Genomic DNA, 22,829 nt, shown 5'->3' on the forward strand with positions numbered 1-22,829 from the left:
CATAGATATTACTCATATGTGGAATTTAAGAAACAAAATAAATGAATGGTGTTAGAGAGGCAAACCAAGAAACAGACCCTGAACTGCAGAGAACAAACTGAGGGTTACTGGAGGGGAAGTGAAGGGGAGAGACATGGGTTAAATGAGTGATGGAGATTAAGCAGGGCACTTGTGATGAGCACCAGATGTTGTATATAATTGGTGAATCAGTAAATTCTATATCTGAAACTAATATTACACTGTATGTTCACTAACTGGAATTTAAATAAAAACTTCAAAAAAAAACCAAATTATGTAATTGAATAAATACCATGAGTAAAATATGGAAGTAAAATTAAGTAAACAGGGACGCCTGGGTGGCTCAGTTGGTTGGGCGGCTACCTGGGATGGAGTCCTTGCTCAGGCTCCTTGCTCCACGGGGAGCCTGCTTCTCCCTCTGCCTCTCCCTGCCACTCTGTCTGCCTGTGCTCACTCTCTCTGACAAATAAATAAATAAAATCTTTTAAAAAAGATAAGTAAAGAAAGCAAGAAAACATAACAATAGTCTTTATATAATAAGGAAATACCTATAATTTAATGAATTAATTATTCATTTTTAATAGCTGGTATAATACTAGTCATAGGATGATTTACATTTAAAATTTTTAGATTTAAATATTTTCTACTTATATTTAAAATTCTCTCATTTTATTCTCTTACAATTTCAAAGAGGAAGTGTTATACATATATATGTATAATATATATTTGCTTTTTTATTTTCCTTCAGAAAACACTGTCTTGATGATAAAAAATACTCTTTTATGGGCAAACATATATGCATTTACTAGAGACTCTTAACAAGAAGTATATTCATACTCCAGAATAATAGGAATTACTTGAATTTGATTCAGTTAATTATGGTAATACAGAAAAAGGGAAATAGGCTATAATTTAATAGTTGCTCACTAACATTTGAATGGGTATGTCTTCTTTAATAGTTTAATGGATCTAGCAATTTATTTTCTATTTGAATAGTTTTTTTTTGTTTTTTCATTTTCAATTTTATAAATCACAAACTGTCTCAAACATGCCAAAGATGTTAAGCAGTATTCTAGATGTCATAGATTATGTATATATTTAAATTACTTATACAAGGCATTCTACACCTGACTATATATTGACAGCTATATCCCCTGAAAAAGTTAAGCTCCTTTATGTGAATTTCATCACTTTCTTACTCTCTTTACCTATAAGCTTACTCTTCTCACCTTGCATGTCATAGAGGGAAAGACCTGTTGCTCATGTTCAGACTCATCAAATGTAATTATAAGTCTATCATTTTCCATCTCCTTTTAGACCTAAGTTCATTAATTACTGCATAAATGTATTATTTACTGAAAGATCAGTATAGACATACTTATGAACACAGAATGAGTGTATTCTAGTTGTCAAATATTTTTTTGTGGCCAAATCTCAATTCCACACATTCAGCTGGAAGGCAAATTGGTGTGATTTATTCCTAATCAGACACTCTAACAGATGTTTACTTAAAGCTTTTGTGATCATTTTAGCTTATTTCATAAGTATCCTTCACAGCCAGAACTCCAATATTCTGAACGAGTGAAGTATTGTGGTATATTTTTTCAACATGTGTTGTTACTAAATATTTTTCTTTTTCTAATTCTCAATGGATAATATTATAGATATTACTTCTACTACAATAAATGATTTTCAGTACTTCCCGCTCCTACCCTCAATCTATTAATCATATCATTGTCCAATTAAAGTAACCAGTGCTCTTTAGAGAAGAGTATATAATAAGTCTTGATATTTAGAAAGCTGAGAAGACTGTAATATTTATTTTTATTTTTATTTTTTTAAGATTTTACTTATTTGAGAGAGAGAAAGAGCACAAGCAGGGGGAGCAACAGGCAGAGGGAGAGGGAAAAGCAGGATCCCCATTAAGCAGGAAGCACAATGAGAGGCTCAATTCCAGGACTCCAGGATCATGACCTGAGCCAAAGACAGATGCTTCACTGACTGAACCACCTAGGTGCCCCAAGACAGCAAATACCCCAAGATGCCTAATTGCTTTTTAGAAACTAATAATTATTTTTTTAAATGTGTGGGCTGATACAAAGAGACCAACCTAAATGGATTCCCACATACAATATTTGCAAAATTGTGATGCTATAAAATTTCATATAAACACACACACTCAATAAAATGATAGAATAAGATGGGAGCTTATGCAGATAAAGAAAAGGAAAACTGAACATAAACTTTACTCAAAATATTTGTGATGCATACTACCATATTGTCCAAATTATTTGTCATAAGTATTGAATATTAATCTGTCTAATTTATGTATCTCCTATACTCAAGGTTTGGTTGACTTCTAGGTTACTAGTCCTTTGTTGTACGTTTTAAATGATAAAGGACAATATTTAAAAAGAAATAGTAATTATATTTAGGAATATTGTTCAGTATAAGATAATGTAAACATGGGAAATGATTTACTTTATTAAGGTGGTTTTATAAAGTTCTGTAAAAGGAAAAGATAAAGTGAGATGTCAATTTTAAAGTTCATAAAATAGTCTGGGCATCATAGACCTATACACATATACCTATGTGTATGTGTATAGATACCACTCTGTGTAAGTGGGAACAGATGGATACAGTAAATTGTATATAGTCCAGATATTTTGAGAAACAGTAGTATTTATTCTAAAGTGGGAATAATTATACCAGTAATGACAGACTGAATGCAGAGTGTATGAAGGTTCAAGCTTATTTTCTCCCCATTTTCTGGGAGATGAATCTTCTAGATTCCCCAAATAATTAAAATATAGCAACGATTTAGTGTTCACCTGAGACTCTGAACCCTGAGACAAAGATTTAATTTGTGTGGAATAAGTGGGAAAAAGGAGATAACCTGATCCTGAACCTCAAGTCATAGCTAAAGGTAATTTTCTTCATGGTTTTTGAATCTTAATAGACATGGGTTCTCAAATGACAATAAAGTGAATATAGGTGTTCATGACTTATTAAAATACATCTGGAATAACTAGAAAACAATACATCAGATAGACTTTTCTTTTATGGGATATGTATTTGAGACTTCATATAGTCATGGGGATAGGCTTCTAACCAACAACCAGGGGAAATTTGGAGCGAACTTATTTTTACTTTGCGTCCCAGAGCTTCATAATATACTTTAGTTAGGATTTCATCTGCATGACTCCACTGACTGTCTAGGAGAATTCCTCAATGAGTTCTTAATTATGGACACATTGAACTCATTAGATTCTTTGACTTTATTAATTTCTCAGTAATACTTTTATTAGAAACTTCTTTTCCTCTTAGTATTACTTTACTTTGGCTTTCAAAACAACTTTTGCTCTAGTTCCCACTTAAAACACTAATGCCTTGGTCCTCTTACTCAATATGAGAGCTTCATCAAATAATCTGTATCTTTATTCCACAGTATTCTTTCCTGTACTCTAGTAAGATGAACCCAACTTGAGTGATCCATAGGTGTCAGAAAGTCATTATATCATGCCCAAACTCATTAGCATTAGTAACAGTGCTCCTTTCACTCTATATTCCCCATCAGAAGGAATATCACCATCGTAAGTCAAAGAAACCAAAATGTGGGAGTCATCCTAGGTATTTCTCATTCTTAGTCCACCTATTTTTACCTTAGTCATTTGTTTCTGCATCTGTACTTTTGTTAACATTTTTCAACATTCATTTCTGACTTATATTTCATTCTCACATGGGCTATTATAATATATTCCTAATTATCCCCTGGCCTGAAAAAAAAATCTGTACCATATTATACCCCAAACATACTTCTAATGCATCATTACATATCTGTAAATACATTGAATGCACAAATTCACTCATTATCATAAATATTATTTATCTTTATAAACAATGTAGTATATAAAATATCAAAACAGCTTAATTCTTGATAATTAAATTTAAAAAAATTTAGTACTCCAATGCTATATCTAGATGTCTAGATATATTTACACATGTGGCAGCCAGGAAAAAGCACCTCTCAATCTCTGCCTGCAGAGTGTAGTTGACTGATGGCTCCAGCTGCTGTACTCTGTAATTTATCACTGTGCTCACATTGAAACCACCCCTCCCACAATCTTTGGCCAAAGACTGAGCATAACAAGGATATTAAGTTAGTCCTGTTCCTGGGAGTCATGGGACTCAAATGAGAGGTGACTTTGGATCACGAGTGAACTTACTAAACTCTTAGACCTTTTTGCCTTTCTCAGATCCTTTCACTCCATCTTTCTTCTTTACCTGTTGCCTTTAGCTGGGATCAGCATCATAGTCTAATATCTGTCCCCATCTTTCCTGTTTCCTTCCCCTTTTCCTTGATAGTCATTGCTCTTAATAAAGCCCACACATAGCTAATTCACTCAATTGTCTACTTCTTAGAGGATCAAGACTAACACTAATGGTGCCCAACTGTTCCAAGAATACAGGATATAAGATGAGGAATTTGCAAGTGGCTCATAAACCATGCACTTTAGTAGGTGGGGTAAAAATTACTCTAGCAAAAGATAATGTCTTAGCTGCTAAAGATGTCTCCATCAGTTACCTTGAAAAATATTCCAGTGGTACGGAATGCTGGAGAAGGGGGGATGATTCACATATTCAAAATATTTGGAGAAGAAGACAATGTATAGGAAGGCAGTAAAACTGGCTGGTTACTGCTAAGTTGTACTAATGCTATCAGAGGGATATTAAAACATTAAGACTATTAGCAAGTAGTTAATAGTTAAGTGTGAGAGGCAGAGGATCTTAAAGGAGGCCCCTATCTCTTGAAGTATAATAGTAGACTGAAGGTGTGCAACTACCTGTTATAGTTGGAGGCCTCCAGAGCCGTATACTCAGCCCTCGCAGGTATGTTAGGTGATGGTAAGGATCTCATGGGAAAAACTTAGGATCCTGAAATATGGGATGGGAATATGTATAGGATAAATTTGAGTATTTTGACACTAAAGCCCCTACTGGACTCTCTGGTCTTGCAAAGAGAGTAAAAACTAGTACTTCTGTTATGGTAGAAGATGCTGCAGAGGAAAAGAAGATGATTCCTCATAAGGCAAAAGGTTTTTGTTTGGTTTTCTTTTGTTTGGTTTTGTTTTCTGACTACCAGAAAACTGATGGCTATAAATCCCAGAAAAACCTGCCTGGGAACACACTGAAACTAACATAGGAAAGAGACCATAAACAAAAGAGTTATAAGAAATAGGCATCAAGTACAAATTAGAGTCAGGGAAGTGTTCCTAGTGTAACAGCTTGAGGGTTCTTGATCAGGAGGTCAAAACATAAGTGTATGCAAGCAACTACTTACTGAATTGAAACTGTTTCCCAGGACATAAGACCTATCCCAGAAAACATGGTGTTTTCTTGTACTGAAAATCTGGAAAAAAAAGTTGCTACTGTAATTGGGAACCCAGGAAAAGCAATGGAGAACACTAAGTGTGCTAGAAGAAACTGGGGAAGGAGATTAAGGGAAGTGGACATGTTGGAATGGATATATTACTTATTATTATTATTATTTATTTATTTATTTATTTTGAAAGAGAGGGAGCATGTGCATATGAGTTGGAGGAGGAGCAGCAGGGGGCAGAGAGAGACTCTGAAGCAAGCTCCATACTCAGTGTAGGGCCCAACACAAGTCCTGATCTCATGACCCCAAGATCATGATGTGAGCTGATATCAAGTCTGATGTTTAACCAACTGTGCCACCTATATGCCCATGGAATGGTTATATTATTCAGGTCAGAATACCCATCAGAGATTTATATTCCATAAAACAGTCCAGAAGACTTACCATTTACCAAGAATATGAGGTGAGAGGGGCACCAAGAGCACTATGATGTTCTCCTCTGCAGAATAGGGCTGATATAGAAGAGCTTAATGATGGGTCTCCAAAGTAACAGAGGTCAGGAGTCAGGATCCTGCAATTATTGTTATGACTGGCAAGGTCTAAACAGATTATAAAGGGCTTTGCTGACAAAGATTTGTGAAGATGGTTAAGTGTGTCGCCTTCCCAGGGGCAAAATAGAGATACAGACCTCAAAGATACTATTTAATTTGGCCTGTTGGTCTCACTGAGTAATGGTGCATGCAATATCCACAGTTCAACAGTGATCTTTGTTCTCACAGATTGAATATTCACAAGCATAGTAGTTATATCTGTCTTGGTACATGAGAGTTCTTACTGCTGGGCCCATATAGCTTAAGTCTTGGCCATGTGTCATAGTGTTATTTAAGAGTAATTAGTGACCTAACATAATGGAGAACATTCTGATATGTTCATTAACAACTTATACATCCTCTCTTTTGAAATGCCTAAGTCTTTATTGAGTTTTCTGCTTTTTTCAATTAATTTATATGTATTCTTTATACCTTTCAAATATGAGACATTCATGGCTTCTATGTGCTACAAATACCTTCTTTATTCCACAGTATTGACAGAACACAACGAATGCAAGTCCAGAAACAGATTTCCATAAGCATAGGCATTTGATTTATGACTAAGAACAGTGGTAAGATGTCTTAATTTCAATACATAGTGCTGAGACCTTTGAATTCTTAAAGAAAAAAAGTGAAATTTGATCCTTATAACAACCACACACAAAAATCAATTGAGGTATAAAAGGTAAAATAAGAACATTTCTAGAAGATAAATTAGGAAAATATCTGCATAACTTTGAACTAAAGATAGGTTTCTTTTTCTATTTTATTTTATTTTATTTCTTTTCAGTGTTCCAGAATTCATTGTTTAGGCATCACATCCAGTGCTCCATGCAATATGTGCCTTCCATAATACCCACCACCAGGCTCACCCAACCCCCTATGCCCCTCCCCTCCAAAACCCTCAGTTTGTTTCTCAAAGTCCACAGTCTCTCATGGTTTGTCTCCTTCTCTGATTTCTCCCAACTCACTTCTCCTTTCCATCTCCCAATGTCCTCTGTGTTATTCCTCATGTGCCACAAGGAAAGATAGGTTTTTTAAACAAGATAAAGAAAACACTGTCATATAGGGAAAAATTGATACATGTGACTAAAATAAAATCAAGAAAGCAACTCGCCATTTAAGTGAGTAAGATGTCATAAATTAGTAAGATTCAAATTTCAATAAAGACATTTTATTTCTGATAAATTTTATCAGATAAAGATTTATCTGATAAATTTTATTATTGATATTATATGTCTTTTTCCTCCAAAAGATACTCCTTTTTTTCAATATTTTTATTTCATTGTTCATGATTCTTCTTTCATCTCTTTTATTTTATAAAATATGCATCTTATCATCTCTTAAAATTTCTCTATGTTTTATATTCTTTGGGGGGATGATTCCTGTGTTTATTTATTTCTTTGAAGACCTTTAAACTAGTCCAATAATCTATGATAGTTGTAATTTTTGTTTTTAACCATGTTTTAAGCAAATTTTTTTCTTTCTGTCTCTGTATTACAGAAAAAAAATATAAGAAAAGTATTAATTTCCTGTGTGCTACCAATATCCCCAAGTTCCTCTGGTTCTAAACTTATAACATGGATCCTTATCTTATGCTTCGGAAGAGCACATTTGAACTTTATGCTCTTGTGGTAAATGGATTGGGGTTTTCTTTCCTAATAGGAGAATCCTCTCACAAAAGAAAAGCCCACCATACACAGTATAACAGTTTGCTGGGCTGCCATAACAAAATACCACAGATTGGATGTTTTAAACAACAGGAATTCATTTTCTTACAGTTCTGGAGATAAGAAGTCTGTTATTAAGATACTGACAGTGTTTCTTTATTTTGCGGCCTATCTCCTTGACTTGGCAGTGACCATCTTCATGTTAACATGAAATTCTTCTTTTATGTCTGTGTTCAAATTTTTTCTTCTTATAAGGAAATAGTCATATTGGATTGGGGGCCACCAGGATGACTTCATTTTAACTTAATCACATTTTTAAAGGTTCTATCTCCAACTATGATCTCCTATGATCACATTTTGAGTTATTAGGGGTTAGGCCTTTGCAATATGGGTACAAAACTCAGCCCAGAATTGATGGGATGTTTCATTAACTTGAACATCCCTTTCACTGTGGTAGTGTTTCCAGGGTCCTGAATATATCAGAGTCTGAGTATCCATCATTGCCCAAAACCAACACCCCATTTCTCCATTTGTGATATAACATTAAAATAATAGCCTTAGCTTTTAGGATAAATATTCATTCCTGAAAAGCCTCTCTTTGCTAGATAACTGCTCTGGATTTAAGACACTTTTTCACTTATGTTCACAGGATTTTTCACTTTACTTCTCTATAGAAAATTTCATATATTATGTAGCTATTTTGTACTTTCACTTGATATGATGCATATATTCTGCTCAGTCTGACATATTGATATAGACCAAAGTGAGCACATCACTATTAGAAACAATTTGGAAATATAAGTCAATATCATTGACAATATAGTAAATGAAAAAAAGCTAGTTCCAAAATAATATATTTAAGATTGAATGGTTTATCTATCCATCTATCAATTGATCTATCATTTACCTACATGTCTACATAGGCATAGAGGAATAGAACTTTTAAAAGGAAACAGAGGAAGAACAGACTAGAAAGAAACTTAAAATTTAAGACTTACTTGTGTTTAAATCTGAAAGGTTGATCATAGGATAAGTAATTTCCCTTTCTCTGAATGACTCCATTGAGCCCATTTTAACTTTTCAGAATGAAATCCTCATTCTGAGTGTACTTACTCTGGACTTTTGTTTCTAAAATAAACTTGAATTATTTTGGCAGAATATACAACATGTTAAAAAATGTCCATAATTCCAGTAATTCTATGTCTAATAACACACTATGAAGAAAATAGTAAGTACCAAAAGGAAAATTATATAAAGAAATTCATTCCAGGGCGCCTGGGTGGCTCAGTGGGTTAAGCCGCTGCCTTCGGCTCAGGTCATGATCTCAGGGTCCTGGGATCGAGTCCCACATCGGGCTCTCTGCTCAGCAGGGAGCCTGCTTCTCTCTCTCTCTCTCTCTCTCTGCCTGCCTCTCTGCCTAACTGTGATCTCTCTCTGTCAAATAAATAAATAAAATCTTAAAAAAAAAAAAAAAGAAAAAGAAATTCATTCCAGCTCTAAAATATTTGAAAAATCCAATTATTTGACAAATGGAATGCCTATAGTTTTTATATATATATGTGTGTGTATGTGTGTGTTTAAGTGCTAAATAATTAAAATATTGATTACTTGGATTATTTATTAGTGATGATATAATATTATGTAAAAAATTAGGCCACTATATTTATACAAATAATACATCTTTGTACATACATGTGTATGTATCTGTATATGCACACACACAAACCTTACAAATTACTTTGATAATAATATAATTGTATGTGTCTTTTGTGGGTTCTTTAAATTTTTTTAAGGTTTTTTTAATAATAAATTTTAGTAGAAGAGCTGATATGCCTCAATTTGATGTGATTTTTTTATTTCTTTAAAATAAGACTACACATGTATTTATAAACTAAATAAAATAGTTTCTCCTATCTATTCAACAGATATATTTTTAAAAGGTACATAGTTTTGGCAGAACATCATAAAATATACTAAATTTCTGTTTTGCACAAAGTTTAGAACCATTTACTTAACAGGGCTAACTATCCTATAGAAACAGAACTAATCAGGGAAGGAAGAAGTATATAAAACACTGAACCTCTCAAACAAGAAAGCTACCAAGGCTAGTGGAATTTTTTTCTATTGGCAAAAATTATTACTTTTACTGTTTAACATTTAAAACAGTGATTAAGACCACAGAATAACCATTGAAGGAACATATATTTTACACATTATATCTTAAAACCACTGGCCAAAGTAAATTTGAGCAGAATGTGCAGAGAAGAAGAAGGAGTTTGATGAGGACGAGGGGAAGGAGGAGAAAGAAGAGGAAGAAGGATAAAGGGTCATGGAGCAAGGAAAAAAATTTGATAACTTGCTGCTGGGGGTTTGTCTCCTTCCAAAACTTTGTAGCCTGCTTTCTCCTGCTGCATCATTCAGCAGAAAAGCCACTTCCTGTATATATTTAATGGTATTCTAAAATAACTCTTTTCTAAGAATCCAAAATACTCCTGACAGCGAGAAGTAACCAAATGCATTCAGTCAGCTAAGATTCAATTTTAGATCTTCATGGAATAGTATGACAGATTATTTTTTTTAAAATCCTTTATACAGTGCTGATATTCAGCCAGAAAGCAAGACTGTATCCATAATGGTTTTTAAAATACTAAAATTCTTTCTTTCTTCAGGTAAATAGTTATGCTTCTAGTTCCCAAATCCATACATCTGCCTATGCCATCATTACACAGAGTCTTACCCTCCCCACCATCCTCTGTCCCATATCTTCAGTACCATTCCACAGTTCAGCAACCAAATTGTTAATGCTGAGTACAGAAAGGTCCTTCTGGCCCATACTCCAACACCATGATAAATGTCTATTCTCATTCATTAGTGACTATGTTGTGTTAGTTGATTTGAATTCCAGCCCTTACTAGTAGTTAGGTAACAGTTTAAAATATGCTCTGCATACTTTAGTGTTACTTAATATAGCTTCTTTAAAAAAATAAAAATTTGGGGTGACTTAGTGTATCTCTAATTCTATCTACAAGAGATATAAGAGGTTTTTACTTTCTGACCCTTTCCTCCTTATGAGGTCTCCATTTTCAGTGAGCCCATGTACAACCATATTCCCATAATAGTCCCACAGTCTATAATGAACATCTAGCAATTTCTAATCTACCATAACTTAATTGGAACAAAATAATTTAGCCTGGAAGTATGACAGTTGGGCCACTAGAGTTTAGAAATATGTTCTGCTTATTAATTGACTAAGAGCTGAGATAGCTGGAGCCTATGTACGGCTACACAGAATTCCAGCAGGTAGGAACACGTTAGGCTTTCCTCCCTGTTATTTCCAGCCACTTGTCTGCCTGGATAGCATCCAGCTTCTATCCTTATCAAGTAGGAATCTGACAGTACCTGAGAAGTTTCCATCCTAATCTTTACTTACCAGTCTGGAACCTGATTCTTTTCTGAATCTGTTAGCACTGCTTTCTACTTTCTTTGACAATCATTTGTGTTCAACGATGCCCTCACCTTAAAATATTTTTAGATAAGAAAATACCATGAGTTTGGAAGTGAAAATTATTGATGATATTTATGAATGATGATCTGGCTATCCAGCTACACAAGGCAGCTTAAATATCCAATTAGAGGAGAAAGAGTGAAAATGATTTTTGATATTGTGAATTTAAGCTTTCAGATATCTTACAAATGCTAATCATTGGAAGAGGTGATAGAATATAGGTCGACATGCTCATTATATGTGTTTTGAATGAATGAACAGATTGACAAAATAATGGATATCTGTAAACATGCTGGAATGCTTAAAGTGCTATAACTACATAATGTGTAATTGAAAACTGTATTTAACATACCCGCATTGCACATTTCAGGGTTCTCCTTTCTTTAAGAATGCATATCCATTTTTTAGGTGAATTTTGAAAGGAAGATTGATTTACCTACACACAAATATGCCAGAATATATCTTTCTCTAAAGCTAAAACACAGACCACAGGGAGAAAAATGTTTCAGCTTAATGATTAGTGAGGAATATCCTGTTCAGTTTTTAGTCAAACTATTGAGATAAAACTCTAATATGAAATTATTCTTGCAAAAATTATTTATTGATTTCATATACCTGTAACTCCACATGAAAGGAAACACTGAAAACATAATTATCCATAGATAAGAATTATGTAGAAAATATGGAAATCCAAGGAAATTATATGATATGATTATTGATAATATCTGATTTCACATCAAATATATATCACTGTAGTCTTTTTTTTTAAAAGACTTTATTTATTTATTTATTTGTTTGAGAAAGAGAGAGTAGGGGGAAGAGAAGTGGGAGAGGAAAAAACAGACTCCACATTGAATGCCAAGTCTGGCATGGGACTAGATCCCAGGACCCCAATATCATGATCTGATCTGTAATGAAGAGCCAGGTGCTTATCTGACTGAACCAAGCAGGCACCCCTACGGTTTTTGTTTTTGTTTTAAAGTACTTTTGATAACCTTTCATTAATCTGGAGCAAGAGACAAATATACATATACTCCAGACACTGGAGGATAAATGGTTAGCTAGAGAAAGGATTAGATGCTTCCATTCATGTGACTAAACCACAGTATTGCCATGGTGTAATATGAAGAACACTTTACCTGTCCTTACCCTGTATAAAATTTTTGTGGTACTTATACACAGAGGAAAGAAAAAAAAGAAAGCTTTCATTTCCCCCAAAATATTTATCACTAGCTAAGAATCCATTTAAAATGCCAGTGTAGGGGCACCTGGGTGGATCAGTCAGTTTAGCAACTGACTCTTGATTTCCATTCAGGACATGATCTCAGGGTCACAAGATGAACCCTGCTTTGGGCTCCACACTCAGCAAGGACTCTGCTTGTTCTCTCTGTCTTTCACTCCCCCCCCCCCCCCCCCAAATTATATATATATATATATATATATATATATAAAAGTAAAATAAAATGCCAGTGTAGAGATCAGACAAATTCAGTTTTCTTTCTTTTTTTTTTTTTTTAAGATTTTATTTATTTATTCATTTGTCAGAGAGAGAGAGAAAACACAAGCAGGCAGAGTGGCAGGCAGAGGCAGAGAGAGAAGCAGGCTCCCCACTGAGCAGAGAGCCCGATGTGGGACTCGATCCCAGGACCCTGGGATCATGACCTGAGCCGAAGGAGGCGGCTTAACCAACTGAGCCACCCAGGCATCCCGAGAAATTCAATTTTTTTTTTAAAGACTTTTGTTTATTTGACAGACAGATCACAAGTAGGCAGAGAGGCAGGCAGAGAGAGAGAGGAGGACGAGGCAGGCTCCCTGCTGAGCAGAGAGCCCGATGTGAGGCTTGATTCCCAGACCCTGGGATCATGACCTGAACCGAAGGCAGAGGCTTTAACCACTGAGCCACCCAGGTGCCCCCTGACAAATTCAATTTTCAAATTTGACAAATTCAAAGGAGGAGACATTTCAGGCTAAGTAATAGTGAGTCACAACTAAGAAACAAAGAAATGCGAAAGAGTCACTGTCTCTCCATTTTGCCCATCTGACTCTTTGCTACCTCTGCAACCTGAGCAGAATGTGTACTTGAAATAAAAAGATGTGGAAAAAAAAAAAAAAGAAGAAAAGAAAGAAAGAAAATAAAAGAAATAAAAAGGTGTGCATGGATATTTATTTCCATATTTCTGGTATAATTGGTGTAGACATAGTCTTTTCCTGAGTAGATATATGGGCAAAAAAATGAACTCCTGCTTCTTTTAAGCAATTTTGACATAATCTCTTTGCAGAAGAGAAGAGGGAATTGTAGCACATTTGTTTTTAAACATTTAATAACTTTAAAACCTTATCCACCAAGACAATGGTCAAATTCAAAGTGCTAGAACTTGGACCATCCAAATTAACCCTCTTCTTGAAGTTTGAGATTTAACAGTAGAAGTAGAGATGGTGGTTTAATGTCAAATGCTATTAACAATTTCTGATGAGTTAATTGGTATAGGTAATGAAAAATTGAAATACAGGTTGCACCAGATGAGAGGGCATCATAAATTCTAGAAAGTATAGTTAGAATTCAACCTACTGGTAATATAAAGTGACTGAATGACATTGAACAGAGGACTTATATGATATGAAGGGATAATTAATAAAATTAACCTAAAGAAAATGTGTTCGTTGGATTGGTGTTCCAAGACATTGAGAATGAGAAGGATGTTCATCTTGATCTTTTGCTTCTTTTCTCTGTGAGCCTATAGTACACATTTTTGTTTGTTTTTCTTTTTCTTTGTACCTTTGTCCCTTTATCCATAAATAAGTTTTCCTGATTTGTTTCATTATGTTCTCTCACACTCTATATAGTTACATTAACTAAGCTCATTTTAATATTTATTTATCATCTTTGATTTTCATAATAACTGTCTGGCCTATTTATCGATGTCATGATGTTTGACTAAACAGCACAGAAAACACCCCCCCCCCCCTTAATCTTTGAACTTACACTGCTGTATCACAGTCATGTTTTCCTATCGCTTTATCAAGCAGGGTATCTATTAATACACTAGACAGTCATTAAAAAGTTAAATAAAAATGACAATTTGATGGGAAAGTAACCACTAATAAGTTATCGTTAGAATGAATAGAGGCATCTAAATGGCTTAGTCAGTTAAACATCCGACTCTTGATTTCCACTCAAGTCATCATCTCAGTGTCATGGGATGGAGCCCTATGTTGGGCTCCCTGCTTAGTGGGGAGTCCGCTCAAGATTCCCTTCCTTCCCCTCTCCCTCTGTCCCTCCTCATCTCTAAAATAAATAAATAAACCTAAAAATAAAGAAATTAGGTAGACTGCACTTTTAGCTGTTCTTTAAAGGAAAACGTAAGAAAAAATACTACATACTTGAGTTTGCCATTCAATAATATTTCACACCTATGGTAGCTTATGTAAGGCCTCAATTTATTTTGTCAGTAGCAATTATCTAGATAATTATTTAAAAATATGTAGAAAATTCAACCAAACTAAAATGGAAAGCTGTTAATTATACATGGTCCACCAGGTAGATGTAGCTTTATATTTGAAGGTATATCTTCATCTATGTCTATGGAAAACATTAATGTTGTCTAAAACAAAGACTACAGGTGTGTATATATATATCTATACAAATATAGATATATATATATGATCATGAAGCTAAATTCTGTATATTTTTAAAACCTTTGACATTCATAACTACTCCATGAGTATAACATATATAATAGACACGTCTGCAACTTAAAACAGCTCCAAAAATTTGTACTCATATGAATTCCAAATAACTTGAGTTACTATTTAATATTAGATATTTATATGATATTCTTCAATTTATAAACTATAATAAATAAGCCACATTGTATACTTGTCTTGCAATGAAATATTTGTTCATAAACTCAGTTATCTGCTATTGCTAAATCCCTGGGCGTAGATTTATAAGGTCAAAGAGAATGTATATATTTTGGTGGCTTTTGCATTTGTCAGACAATGAAAGGATGTATTTTTCATTCGATTCTTCAGGAAATTAAACCTCTAAGTATTTATCAATGATGACAATAATTATTGAATCCATGTATTTATAAGAAAAAAAAGCACCTGATTTCTGTACATTGATTTTGTATGCAGCCACATTACTGAATTGCTGTATGAGTTCTAGTAGTTTGGGGGTGGAGTCTTTTGGGTTTTCCATATAAAGTATCATGTCATCTGTGAAAAGAGAGAGTTTGACTTCTTCTTTGCCAATTTGAATAGCTTTTATTTCTTTTTGTTGTCTGTTGCTGTTGCTAGTACTATGTTGAACAAGAATGGCAAGAGTGGGCATCCTTATCGTGTTCCTGATATCAAAGGGAAGGCTGTCAGCTTTTCCCCACTGAGGATGATATTTGCTGTAGGTTTTTCATAAATAGATTTTATGAAGTTGAGGAATATTTCCTCTTTCCCTATACTTTGAACCGTTTTAATTAGGAACGATTGCTGTATCTTGTCAAATGCTTTTTCTGCATCAATTGAGAGGACCATCTGCTGCTTCTCTCTTCTCTTATTGATCTGTTCTATCACACTGATTGATTTGCGAATGTTGAACCACCCTTGCATCCCATGGATAAATCCCACCTGTACAGAAATCAGTTGCTTTCTTATATACTAGCTATGAAAATATAGAAAGGGGATTGAGAGAATCAATTCCATTTACTATAGTACCAAGAACTATAAGATACTGGGAATAAACCTCACCAAAGAGGTGAAGGATCTGTACTCAAGGAACTACAGAACATTTATGAAAGAAATTAAAGAAGACACAAAAAGATGGAAGACCATTCCATGTTCATGGATTGGAAGAATAAGCATGGTTTAAAATGTCTATGCCACCTAGAGCAATCTATACTTCCAATACCATTCTGATCAAATTCCACCGGCATTTTTCAAAGAGCTGGAACAAAAAATCCTAAAATTTGTATGGAACCAGAAGAGACCCAGAATTGCTAAGGAAATGTTGAAAAAGAAAAACAAACAAACAAAAAAAACTGGGGGCATCATGTTGCTTGATTTTAAGCTTTACTACAAACCTGTGATCACCAAGACAGCAAGGTACTGGCACAAAAACAGACACATATTCCAGTGGAACAGAGCAGAGAGCCCAGATATGGACACTCAACTCTATGGTCAAATAATCTTCAACAAAGCAGGAAAAAATGCCCAATGGAAAAGACAGTCTCTTCAATAAATCGTGCTGGGAAAATTGGACAGCTAGGTGTAGAAGAATGAAACTCGGCCATTCTATTACACCATATACAAAGATAAACTCGAATGGATAAAAGACCTCAATGTGAGGCAGGAATCTGTCAAAATCCTAGAGAAGAACATATGTAGTAACCTCTTCAACAATGGCCACAGCACCTTCTTTCAACATATGTCTCCAATGGCAAAAGAAACAAAAGTGAAAATGAACTTTAGGGACTTCAAGATCAAAAGCTTCTGCACAGCAAAGAAAACAGTCAACAAAACAAAGAGGCAACCCACGGAATGGGAAAAGATATTTGCAAATGACACTACATACAAAGGGCTGATATCCAAGATCTATAAAGAACTCCTCAAACTAAACACACACAAAACAGATAATCACATCAAGGGGCACCTGGGTGGCTCAGTGAGTTAAAGCCTCTGCCTTAGGCTCAGGTCATTATCCCAGCATCCTGGGATGGAGCCTGCTGCTCAGCAGGGAGCCTGCTTCCTCTCCTCTCTCTGCCTGCCTCTCTGCCTACTTGTGATCTCTGTCAAATAAATAGATAAAATCTTAAAAAAAAGAATAATAATTTAAAAAACAGGTAATCATAACAAAAAATAAGCAGAAAACATGAACAGAAACTTCTCCAAAGAAGACATAGAAATGACTAACAGACACATGAAAAAAGGTCATCATCATTAGCCATCAGGGAGATTCAAATCAAAACCACATTGAGATACCACCTTACACCAGTAAGAGTGGTCAAAATTAACAAGACAGTAAACAAATGTTGGAGAGGATATGGAGAAAGGGCAACCCTCTTACACTGTTGGTGGGAATGCAAGTTGGTGCAGCCACTTTGGAAAACAGTGTAGAAATTCCTTATGAAATTAAAAACAGAGCTACCCTAATACTGAGTATTTACCCCCAAAATACAGATGTAGTGAAAAGACGGGCCATCAGTACCCCAGTGTCCATAGCAGCAATGGCTAGTTGCCAAACTGTGGAAAGAACCAAGATTCCCTTTAACAGACAAATGGATAAAGAAGATATGGTTCATATATACTATGGAGTATTATGCCTCCATCAGAAAGGATGAATACCCAACTTTTGTATCAACATGGACAGGACTGGTAGAGATTATGCTGAATGAAATGTCAAGCAGAAAGAATCAATTATGATACAGTTTTGCTTATTTGGAGAAAATAAGGAATAACACAGAAGACATTAGGAGATGGAGAGGAGCAGTGAGTTGGGGGAAATTATAGGGGGAGATGAACGCCATGAGAGACTGTGGACTCTGAGAAACAAACTGAGGGTTTTGGAGGGGAGGTGACTGGGGGGTTGGGTGAGCCTGGTGGTGGATATTATGGAGGGCACATATTGCACAGAGTACTGGGTGTGGTGCATAAACAATGAATGCTGGAATACTGAAAAGAAAGAAGAAAAGAAAAAAAAGCAAAGAAAGAAGAAAATAAAAGAAAAAAAGCATCTCCCTACATACAAACAAAACAAAGAAGGAATTGTTAAACACATTTTTAAATTTATCTTTTTATTTAAATTCAACTTAATTAACATACTATATTATTAGTTCAGGGGTAGAATTCAGTGACTCATCTGTTGTATATAGAACCCAGTGCTCATTACATCAAGTGTCCTCAACACCCATCACCCAGTTACCCCATCCTCCAACCCACCTCCTCTCCAGCAACCCTCAGTTTGTTTCCTAGAGTGTTTTGCCTCCCTCTCTGTTTTCATCTTATTTTATTTTCCCTCCCTTTCTCTTATGTTCATCCGTTTTGTTTCTTAAATCCCACATATGAGTGAAATAATATGGTATTTGTCCTTCTCTGACTGACTTTGTTTAGCATATCCTCTAGTTCCACGCATCTCATTGAAAATGTCGTTAGTTCATTCTTTTGATGGCTAAGTAATATTCCATTGAATGTATATGCATACATGTATGACATATATATGCATATATGTATATTACATCTTTTTAAGTTTAAATTCAATTAACCAATACACAGTATATATACACATGCATATATACATATATTTTTATATAAATTATTATATATTAAATTCATATATATTTATTAAGTATATCTATATATCAAACATACATTTATATATTTCTATTATACATATTTATGTATTTATTTTATATTTATAAATAGCATATATTTATATAAATATATCTTTATTATATTATATTTATATATTAAATTTTAAATTTAAATTCAATTCACCAACACATAGTACATCATTAATTTCATATGTAGTGTTCAACAATTGCATATAATACCCAGTGTTCATCACATCACATGCCTTCTTTAATGCCCACCACCCAGTTACCCTATCCTACCACCTACTTCCCCTTCAGCAACCCTCAGTTTTTTTCCCATAATTAAGAATCTCTCATGGTTTGTCTTCCTCTCTGATATCTTTCAGTTTTCCCTCCCTTCCCTTATGGTCTTCTGCACTGTTTCTTATATTCCACATATGAGTGAAACCATATGATACTTGTCTTTCTCGAATTGACTTATTTCATTTAGCATAATTCCCTCCAGTTTCATCCATGTTTGATATAAATGGTAAGAATTCATCCTTTTTGATAGCTGAGTAGTATTCCACTGCATATATATATCATATCTTCTTTATCCACTCATCTGTCAGTGGACATCTAGGCTCTTTTCATATTTTGGCTATTATGTACATTGCTGCTATAAACATTGGGGTGCCCCCTTTGAATCACTATGTTTGTATCCTTTGGATAAATACCTAGTGGTGCAATTGCTGGATCATGGTGTAGTTCTATTTTTAATTTTTGAGAAACTTCCATGCTATTTTCCACAGTAGTTGCACCAGTTTGCATTCCTACCAACAGTATAAGAATTGATAAACATCTTATATTTTAAATGGGATTGCTTCAGATAGGAGTGATGTTAGTCATATAAAGTTAAATTAACTTCTTTTAATATTTGTCTGGTCTGTTTTATTTTTATTTCTTTTATTGATTTACGGTTATTTTATACGTCAAACTGATGCACATATTATACGTAAACATGGTTCACCAAACTGCCTATTGTCTATCTTCATTTTAGTATTATTTCATTTGGAATTTCTCTCCTACTCTCCCTGATGTTTATTTGTTCTTCATCTCTCATTTTAAATTTTATTTTCAGAAAAGAATGAAAAGTATGCTCTGAATAACTACTGAACAGTATTTTGATTCTGTTATGTTTACTACAGCAAACATTAATGTTTTTCGCAACACTCCTAACAGTGTGCAACCATATATTTGTGTGTGTGTGTGTATGCTTTCAACCTGATTGATTAATTTCCATTTTTTCTAATTAGCTTGTATCCTTTTTGAGAATGGAGAATGAGCTATACTTTGTTATTCAACAAAGAATTCAGTGTAGGAAACACTGTGGGTATGAAGTACCTTTGAAAAACTTCATGGTTGAATTTAGGCAAGGGTGAAAGCATTATTATAACAGATAACAGATAACATTATTATAACCACTGTACTGGAGTTCAGGAATAGGACACCATATCCTCGGAGAGCTGTGTCTTAAAAAGAAAACATCAGGACCTTGCCTTAAAGACTCTGGTGGTGGACCTTCCTATGCCATATGATAAGGCTGACTTCACTTCTTAAAAATCTTTCCATCCTTGGTTTCCTTAATTCACTGTTTGGTATTTTTTTCCCCAAACTCTTCAACTTGTGTGAGCTTCTTCTTGTTTAATATAATTATACATATTTGGTAAAAGACAGAGTCATTATTTGTTATAGCTTATATGTAACTCCACATCATCAAACCCTGATGCAAGTGAGAAAAATGCCACAGTAAAAAATCAGGCTGCTTTTGTGTTAGAATAGAATAAATGCTTAAAATATTTAGAATTTTGGGGCGCCTGGGTGGCTCAGTGGGTTAAAGCCTCTGCCTTCAGCTCAGGTCATGATCCCAGAGTCCTGGGATCGAGCCCCCACATCGGGCTCTCTGCTCAGCGGGGAGCCTGTTGCTTCCTCCTCTCTCTGTCTCTGCCTGCCTCTCTGCCTACTTGTCTGTCAAATAAGTAAATAAAATCTTAAAAAAAAAAATTTAGAATTTTCTAATGGAATTCCCAATACTGATAAAAATATGATTGAAATATATGGAGTTATCAGTAATATGTATAATATAATGTGTAAGCAGTACAAGGATTTTTTTTTTTTTCAGATTACTAATGTAACTTTTTCTATAATGCTCCAGTGAAAATTCTTTGGAATCTAGGAAGCTGAATCAGTGTATCTTAAATTAAAAACTTGAAATCCATTAACTGATAACTGTCTGAGGAATGACAGTGATGGCAGGAAGACTCAGGTCATATTTGAGCTTGAGCAGAAAGGGCTGTAATCAACCCAGTTTCCATTCTTTTCTGAGGCTTTCTATTGCAAGTCACTCCCCTGGGACGTAATTTACAATACCCCTTTCCAAGTGGCATCCATCCAAATATAAGTGGGGATTGGCTTATACATACCCTTGGCCACCTCACTCCTCAGGGAATTAGAGTTGTACGTTTTATTGTGGATTTCTGATTTTCCTCAACAGGATTAAGCTATAATCCACACAAAATTATATTCGTGCTAGCAGAACATAACCTTGATAAACTGCCTTCTCTTAATGTCTCTGTTCTCCACTCTTAAGGTCAGGTTTCCTTCACCAACTAAATAATTGAATTATGTGAAAAGCTTTACTCCAGGGTCTGCTTTTGAAGTAATCTCAAACTAAAGATAAACCTCCCAGTGGAGGTGGATGGAAAAGTTCTAGTATGTGTTTGTGATGTTTCTGCCATTCCAGCCGTCCCTTCTAAGAGACCTGGGAATGAGTAAAGATAATCATTATTTCACTCACAATCTAATAGTTCTAGACCCTATATTCCAAATAAGACGTATTTAAGAGAATTTATTAGATATATATAATATTGAGTAATTTATAATTGATTGTTTGTAAGGGAATTTTTTTCTTTTTTTAAAAAAGTATCTTTGATTCCTTCTGTGTATACCCCTCTTTTGTCTTAAGTTTCAGAGGATAAAATGTATCCTCCATAAAGTGTTACTCAGTGGTTCTAACAAGACAAGATACTAGGTAGCCAGGCTATGTAATATTCATTAAAAGGAATGTTACTTATATTATACACAGAATTATCTAACTCAGGATTGTTGTCAACAGATCTTATTTAATTTTAACATCACACATTTGTATGAATGGAACTATATTTGAATGTATTTTTAGAATTTCTTTTAGAATTTTTAGAGTCATGTTTGAGAAACATAAAATACACTATCATTTCTGGTCACTTACATTATGAGTAATTATGTAAAGATTAAAATACATTTATTTAAAATTAATTTAAATTTATTAATTAAAGATTATTGATGAATGTGTTAAATACCTATCTTTTTTAACTCTCTTAAATCTCATGTTGTATATATTTTCAACTGTATTGGGCTTATAGAAAAGTAGCAAATTAATAATGAAATTGTGAGCACAGATTGTCTACCTAGACTGTTTTATAATTTATATTTTAAATATGATAAATTAAAAGGAAATAAAGAGATTATCTAACCTATAATACGTTTATTCTAGTTTCCAAAAGAGAAAGACCTCATTAGAATCACCTTCCTTATGACTGAATGTTATACAACAGCTAAGAGAGATAAATTTATATTTTACACAGCAGAAATATTCCTCCTGGTAAACAAGAGTACAGATTTTCTATTTTTGAGCCTTGCCAAATAGACAACCTTAAGTGTTTTAAATGAGTCATCAAATACAAGAGTCACATATTGTTAAAAAGAGTAAGAATTAGGTTCTTAATTATGACATGGGGTTCCAAATACCCAGTGTCAGAATCTGGTACTTAATGTAAAGTAAAAATTGCATGACACTTGTTAAAAACAACAAAAAGACTTTAGTCAAGACTATTGCAATAGGGGTCAATGTTATTTTTAAATACTTGTGAGTCAGCAGAAAAGTACTGGAGGACATGAAAGCGGGTATGCTTAGTGTGATTTAGGCAATCCTTGTTTGCTAGTTGTAATTACCAAAACAAGGCTCCTACCCTCCCAAGAAACTGGAAGATGGAGGTATTATATTCCATTTCCAAGAGATGACTTCTAGGTACAGAAAAAAGGTATTCCTGGATTATAGATTTACATCTTTTTTTTTTCTCCAGATTTTTATTTAAATTCCAGTTAGCGGGCGCCTGGGTGGCTCAGTGGGTTAAGCTGCTGCCTTCGGCTCAGGTCATGATCTCAGGGTCCTGGGATCGAGTCCCGCATCGGGCTCTCTGCTCGTCAGGGAGCCTGCTTCCCTCTCTCTCTCTCTCTCTGCCTGCCTCTCCATCTACTTGTGATTTCTCTCTGTCAAATAAATAAATA

The sequence above is a fragment of the Mustela nigripes genome, chromosome 12, assembly GCF_022355385.1.
Source record: "Mustela nigripes isolate SB6536 chromosome 12, MUSNIG.SB6536, whole genome shotgun sequence".
Classification (NCBI taxonomy): domain Eukaryota; kingdom Metazoa; phylum Chordata; class Mammalia; order Carnivora; family Mustelidae; genus Mustela; species Mustela nigripes.